This window comes from Trichomycterus rosablanca, chromosome 9 (assembly GCF_030014385.1).
Source record: "Trichomycterus rosablanca isolate fTriRos1 chromosome 9, fTriRos1.hap1, whole genome shotgun sequence".
NCBI lineage: Eukaryota > Metazoa > Chordata > Actinopteri > Siluriformes > Trichomycteridae > Trichomycterus > Trichomycterus rosablanca.
The window spans coordinates 38,308,384-38,316,099 of NC_085996.1; the positions used below are offsets into that span (position 1 = coordinate 38,308,384).

At 42.6% G+C, this 7,716-nt stretch overlaps 1 protein-coding gene across 1 annotated transcript in view; it reads right to left on the reverse strand.

The window, feature by feature from the left end:
* The window catches only part of susd6 (sushi domain containing 6), a 49,994-nt gene extending 42,895 nt beyond the window's left edge, over positions 1-7,099 (reverse strand). The window contains exon 1 of the mRNA XM_063002385.1: positions 6,940-7,099. The gene's annotated coding sequence lies outside the window, so the exon portion shown is untranslated. The remainder of the gene's footprint in view (positions 1-6,939) is intronic.
* Positions 7,100-7,716: the final 617 nt, after the last annotated feature.

Here is a 7,716-nt window from a genome sequence, read left to right on the forward strand (position 1 = left end):
GAACACAACCTGGACAGCGCACCGATCCATCGGAGTGCCCCCAGGTACTCACTCAGTCACGCCTAAAAGCAATCTCAAGTAACCGTACCACCGTCTGAGAAAAGGGAACGGAAAACGACAGGAAACCCAGACAGACATGAGGAAGTCTGACACGTGTTCTAGACATTGACCAAGAGCAAGGGTCAAACCCAGGTCTGATACCAGCAGCCCTGTCTATAATTTACTCACTCACTCACTTTCTTAACCGCTTATCCAATCAGGGTCGCGGGGGGTGCTGGAGTCTATCCCAGCTTTTCAATGGGTGCAAGGCCCCTGGACGGGGCGCCAGTCCATCACAGGGCAGACACACACACAGACACACAGACACACACACACGTTCACCTATAGGGCAATTCAGTGTCTCCAGTTAACCTGACTGCATGTTTTTGGACTGTGGACTGTTTGGACCAACAATGCTGCTCCTGCTAGATGTGACGGAAACCTGGCGTGTTTGCACCAAAGATGTCAAGAACTCACTACAGACTTTATCACAGACAAATAATGAAGAACTCCAATTATTTTTTGCTAGTTATAACTTTTAGTTTAATTTAATTGTGTGTTTGTATGATTTGTGTAAATCTTATTTATTTAAATGATCCTCCAGACCACCCGAGGAGGATGATGGGGGTCCCTGCTGAGTCTGGTTCCTCTCAAGGTTTCTTCCTGTAATTTTAAGTGAGTTTTTCCTTGCCACTGTCGCCCTCGGCTCGCTCAACAGGAGTCTTTGGTCTGTCGGTCCTGGATTCTGTAAAGTTGCTTCGAGACGATGTCCATTGTAAAAAGCGCTATACAAATAAAATTGACTTGACTATCAGCTCCAGGGACGCCATACAATGACCGACCCAGCGCCTTGCAAGATTAAAATAACATTAATTAAAGAGGTTAAATCTGTATATTGAGATGTAAGGTCACGTACCCTGTGCTAACTATCTATAATCAACATATTAGAATTAAACCAAGATGGAATTAATCTTCTATGAAGCTTCATTGAGCGTCCAAAAAGGTGGAAATCAGATGGTGCTAAATCCGGACTATAAGCGTCTCTCAGACACGACCGATTACTCCTCTTCCACCATCACCGCTCATAACCAAGATATAAAAGTGCCGAAACTTGTCAAAGGTTCAAATCCCGGCCCTGTTGGGCCCTTAACCCTCTTTGCTCTACGGGTGCTTTCTACACAAGTTGGGAAATGTGGAAAGAAATAGTTAGGAAGCTGGGGTCAGCCATTGTACGCCACCCCTGGAGCAGACATGGTTAAGGACTTTGCTCAAGGGTCCAACAGCGGCTACATGGCAGAGCCGGGATTACAACCAACCAACTTCCGACTGACGGTCCAAAGTTCTCCCAACTAAGCTCAACTGTCATTTACCCCACACAATAAAACAAAACAGCACTCAGGAGGCACAGTGGGCTGTTACGCTGGTTCACCACTGGCCAGCTGGGTGTCTACACAGACATGACTGGCTATGTCCGAGTGCAGGGGGTGACCGAAGCCCCATGACAAACTGGCACCCTGTCCAGTGTATTCCTGCTTTGCGCCCTAAGTTTCCCGGACTCGTAACCAGGATAAAGCGATTGATGAAAATAAAAGTATGATTTATGGAATGTATGACAACATGACGACACTCGCAGCAACTTCATTTCGGACGGCCACTGCGGCGCTTGTCTGTGCCACACACGCTTGTGTTGTGGAAATAGCCTCGTATGTATGCCGATACAGGCCCAGGTGACAGGATGAAGGAACACCTCCCGCAAAGACACCGGTCTGGTGCTCGGACTACTTTTATCTCCTCGCCGCAGGATGCGGATGGAGAACGACACGCGTGACGCAGCTTTCGCTGGCAATGTCGGGATGCCTGCTGCCGCACCGTCCGTGCGGCAGCAGAGCGGGGAATGGAAACTATGAGCTGAAACTTGAATCAATAGCAGTTAAAGCCTCGTATAAAAGCATTTGTGTGAGGCTGAGTAATTCTTCAGAAGAAATAACACAGTCATAAAAAGGCTTTGTTCTGTAAATGAGTGAAAGTCAGATAACAGCTACTGATAATGAGCTACTACGAGTTCAAGAGAACGGTAATAAATCATAACGTTTACCAGTAAGTCACAAACCTGCATTAACATCTAAGTAAGATCAACACTTTTAATAGGGGCTTCACGGTATCTCATTTGTTTGTTGCAGTACTTGATCTTGGCAATATTAATGTCACACGCAGTCTGTTATGCAATTAAGCCCTAAAGGCAATAGAACAAATAAAGAGAACAAATCTACACTGATCAGCCAGAACATTAAAACCACCTCCTTGTTTCTACACTCACTGTCCATTTTATCAGCTGTGTGTTGTGCTGGTATGAGTGGATCAGACACAGCAGCGCTGCTGGAGTTTTTAAACACCTCACTGTCCCTGCTGGACTGAAAATAGTCCATTAACCAGCCCTGTGACCACTGATGAAGGTCTCGAAGATGACCGACTCACACAGCAGCAATAGATGAGCGATCGTCTCTGACTTTACATCTACAAGGTGGACCGACTAGGTAGGAGTGTCTAATAGAGTGGACAGTGAGTGGACACGGTGTTTAACAACTCCAGCAGCGCTGCTGTGTCTGATCCACTCATACCAGCACAACACACACTAACACACCACCACCATGTCAGTGTCACTGCAGTGCTGAGAATCATCCACCACCTAAATAATACCTGCTCTGTGGGGGTCCTGACCATTGAAGAACAGGGTGAAAGCAGAGAAACAGATGGACTACAGTCAGTAATTGTAGAACTACAAAGTGCTTCTATATGGTAAGTGGAGCTGATAAAATGGACAGTGAGTGTAGAAACAAGGAGGTGGTTTTAATGTTATGGCTGATAACTTCAGATTAAAGATTACAACATATCTGCAGTGCCCATATTAGCATTCTATGTGATCTATACAACACAGGAAAGAAGCTGCTGTTAACAGCCATTAAACTCGTTGCTAATTTTACTCACTTTAAGATGATGTAAAACTAAATATATATGACTCACGCAGTTTTTTATATAATATTCATGCACACTTAAAAACAAGATCCTTTTATAGCTATGGATATAAGGTGAGGAAAAGCTTTACCCTAAAAATAAAATCCACCAGTAATCTATTACCACATGATAAAAGCCGCCCGTACACACGTTACAACACGGAAGACTTGTCGTGAAGCCAAAGCCAAGACTTAAACAGATTTGGAGGGTGGATGAGGGTGGATGTATGTACACCCAGGACTGGGCGGTGATATTGCATGATAGATTAAAGAGACGGAAATGCTGTTCCTCCTACTCAAACCACAGCTGCTAATAACTTATGGCCCAGTTCAGAACACAGTTTTTCCCACTGCACAACTGGGAATACAGGGACATGTTATTCTTCAGCTCATAAATTTTAACCAATACCCTGAGCACAGAACTCTTTGTATGTGAGTGTATGTGTGTGTGGGTGTGTGGGTGTGTTTTAATGCTACAAGGCAACTTTCTGAAATTTGATCAACATGTAAACCTCACTCAGTCTGAGATGAAATATAAGATCCATGTAACCAAAACCCTGATGTAAGAAGTGTCATTACTTAACATTTACTACACGTATAACAGAAGAGCCTTCGTCATACATCTGACAGCGCAAATCTAATTGATAACTGATCTGTTTGTCGACACAGCATGACGCTGGACTGCTGTCTATTAGCTGGAAGCTTTTGCCTTAAACAACACAGTGAACTACACCGATCAGGCATAACATTAAAACCACCTCCTTGTTTCTACACTCACTGTCCATTTTATCAGCTCCACTTACCATATAGAAGCACTTTGTAGTTCTACAATTACTGACTGTAGTCCAGGACCACCACAGAGCAGGTATTATTTGGGTGGTGGATCATTCCCAGCACTGTGTGTTAGTGTGTGTTGTGCTGGTATGAGTGGATCAGACACAGCGGCGCTGCTGGAGTTTTTAAATACCGTGTCCACTCACTGTCCACTCTATTAGACACTCCTAGCTAGTCGGTCCACCTTGTAGATGTAAAGTCAGAGACGATCGCTCATCTATTGCTGCTGTTTGAGTCGGTCATCTTCGAGACCTTTATCAGTGGTCACAGTTGGTTGGTGGACTATTCTTAGTCCAGCAGGGACAGTGAGGTGTTTAAAAACTCCACTCATACCAGCACAACACACACTAACACACCACCACCATGTCAGTGTCACTGCAGTGCTGAGAATGATCCACCACCTAAATAATACCTGCTCTGTGAGGGTCCTGACCATTGAAGAACAGGGTGAAAGGGGGTAACAAAGCATGCAGAGAAACATATGGACTACAGTCAGTCATTGTAGAACTAAAAAGTGCTTCTATACGGTAAAATGGACAGTGAGTTCAGAAACAAGGAGGTGGTTTTAATGTTATGGTTGATCGGTGTAGAAATATGTCAGAATACCCGTCATTGCCGTTTTCCTCCAAACTACACCAAGGTACATAATGAAATCATCTGCAATGGAGTTTGAAGCTTTAATCCAACGTAATTTACAGTTGTGACTGAATAAAATCTGAATCCAACAACTGAAGGTTAAAGGCCTTGGCTTGGAGTAAGCTTTAATTTAATGTAATTGGAGCGAGTGTTTAAAAAGCAATTACAAATGAAAAAAATAGCTTTTAAATATGACAGCAGGGAGGCGCTTCAAGTCGGCATCTCGACACAGAGGAGAGTGTAATTAAAGATCATAATGCATGCTGGCATTCCTAAATACTTTAAAATGTATTAATATGACAAACATGTACTTTTAAAAAGCTCAGTGTAAGAAAGAATGTGGTACATTTATGTAATTGGCATTTAGTGCATTAAGCCGGCACGTTTAAACAAAGAGGCGGCTAATGCAACATCGAGGGCTCAACTGTGGTTTGTTTGTTTGTTTATTAGGATTTTAACGTCATGTTTTACACTTGGGTTACATTCATGACAGGAACGGTAGTTACTCATTACACAAGATTCATCAGTTCACAAGTTTATATCCAACACAATCTCCAATTCACCTCACTCGCACGTCTTTGGACTGTGGGAGGAAACCGGAGCACCCGGAGTAAACCCACGCAGACACGAGGAAAAGACCCGGACCGCCCCACCTGGGGATCGAACCCAGGTTAGTATGGTAGCACTGTTGCTGTAAATACTTTGGATTATACACATACATCTACATACAAGTAATTTCTCACCAATTGCACAACACTGGGTTGCTCTTTACGCACACTGTAGTCTTTAGTCTAGAGCACCTTTTTTTAGAAGAAGAAGATAGAAGATATACTTTACTTGTCATATATACATATACAGGTGTACAGTACAATGAAATTCTTTCTTCGCGTATCCCAGCTTGTTTTGAAAGTTGTGGTCAGAGCGCAGGGTCAGCCATCGTACGGCGCCCCTGGAGCAGACAGGGTTAAGGGCCTTGCTCGAGGACCCAACAGTGGCTGCATAGCAGAGCCTGGATTTGAACCGCCAATCTTCTGGTTGATAGCCCAAAGCCCTACCCACTAGGCTCTCCCTAATTTTTTAGTTATTTATTTTTATTTTCTTTTTTAGTTATTTAGTATTTAGTTAATTTTTTGGTCCTTTTAATTTTTAAGTTGAACATTTATATCTACGAGACGTTTTACCTCTTAAAAGCATTAGCCTAGTGGTTAAGGCACAGGACTAGTAATCCAAATATTGCTGGTTCAAGCCCCACCACTGCTAGGTTGCTGCTGTTGGGCCCTTGAGCAAGGCCCTTAACCCTCAGTTGCTCAGACTGTAATGTAATGTAAGTCGCTTTGGATAAAGGCGTCTGCTAAATGCCAAAAATGTAAATGTAAACATTTCTACATCATTTGTTATTGGTTCTAATGTGACCGGGCAGTTGTAAAAGCATTTCACTGCTAGTTATACCATGTATGTGACAAATAAAACTTTAAAAAACAAACAGCACTGATGTATAAGCTTTGTGAAAGAAATTGTGTGGTGCATTTATTTCATTTACATTTAACAGCAGCTGATGCAATGCAGGGACCTAGTGGTTAAGGTACTGGGCTAGTAATCCAAAGGTTGCTGGTTCAAGCCCCACTGCCAGGTTGCCACTGTTGGACCCTTAATTGCTCAGACTGTATACTGCCGCTTTGGATAAAGGCGTCTGCTAAATGCCGAAAATGCATGCAATTCAGGGTTGAGGGCCTTGCTCAAGGGCCCAACTGTGTTAACTTGGCCATGGTGGGCCTCGAACCAAGGACCGTGTGATCACTAGTCTAGTATTTAGATCACTGTCACATCTGTATACTGTATACATTGTATACTGAGACTATACAATGGTTTAATCGCAACTTTAATAAACATTAAAATGCAAAACGATGTATATCTATGAAGATATGAAGTGTCTGATTTTAGAATAAACATATTACAACAATATTTTACATTTGTTAAGCTTCGTTTGGTTAATTCGGGACAGACCGACTTTTGTCGGGTTATGTTAGCCATCTAGCCGCTTGCTTTGGGAACAATAAAACGTAATATTTATCAAACGCACGAATAGTCTCAACTGCAAGTAAGAACCAAAAGAAAGTAAACAAAGACTACATTCAAGCCAGGAGTCGATGCGAATCGAATTATTTTAATTAATTGAGTTATTTCGGTAAGCTAACGTTAGCTTGCTATGCTCACATGCTAACCATAACAATAGTCTGAACTGCCAGCTGCTTTGCAAAGACTACAAAGCGCCGCGTCCCCCAACCCGCATACTAACCTACTGAACAGTATGGATAACAAACATACTACACCTCTATACAGTAACCATACTAACTAGTATGGTAGGACGCGTACTAGTTAGAAATACTAACGCAGTTTAAATTTACGGTAAATTTCTTACCAGTGAAAGCCGTTCCTCTCCGTGTTTACTTTCGGCACATGGAGCAAATTCAGATGTCTAAAATGTCAATAAAACAATTTTAATAACAATAATAATAATAATAAAGTCCTCGCTTTACTAATCCAGTACAGGAGCCGTGTAGAACGATCCAGCAGTGCTAATGCTACAGCTAACAACTACTACTGCTGCTGCTGCTGCTGCTGCTGGTCAACAGTACTGAATGTACCTAGAGCCTTGAGCTCACCCCGTCACTATGGAAACTCAGGGCGGAACCACACCGCGTCACCGGGTAGGACGGACTGTTTTGTTCAGAACAGCTGATTTACTCAAGGTTGCCATATCAGTACATTAGTACCGTCTGATGCCTGAGTGAATCGTTCATTTCAACCGAAGCCTGATTCTTTTAAATGACTCTGTCAGGTTTGTAGCGAATGAAGCCAAAATGAATCGTACTTTGTATCTGTTCGGTTCTTAAAGTTAGGTTTAAAGTGTAGCGCTTGAAACCTGAATGAATCGTACTTTGTAACCGATTCCTTTAAATCACCCTGTTCGGTTCTTAAAGTGTCTGTAGCGCCCCATGACCTAATGAATCATATCTTTAAACCGATGTCTGATTCTTTTAAATGACTCTGTCAGGTTTGAAGCAAATGAAACCAAAATGAATCGTACTTTTTAATCGATGCCTTTAAATCACTCTGTTCGGTTCTTAAAGTCAGGTTTTAAAGTGTAGCGCTTGAAACCTGAATGAATCGTCCTTTGAACCGATTCTTTTAAATG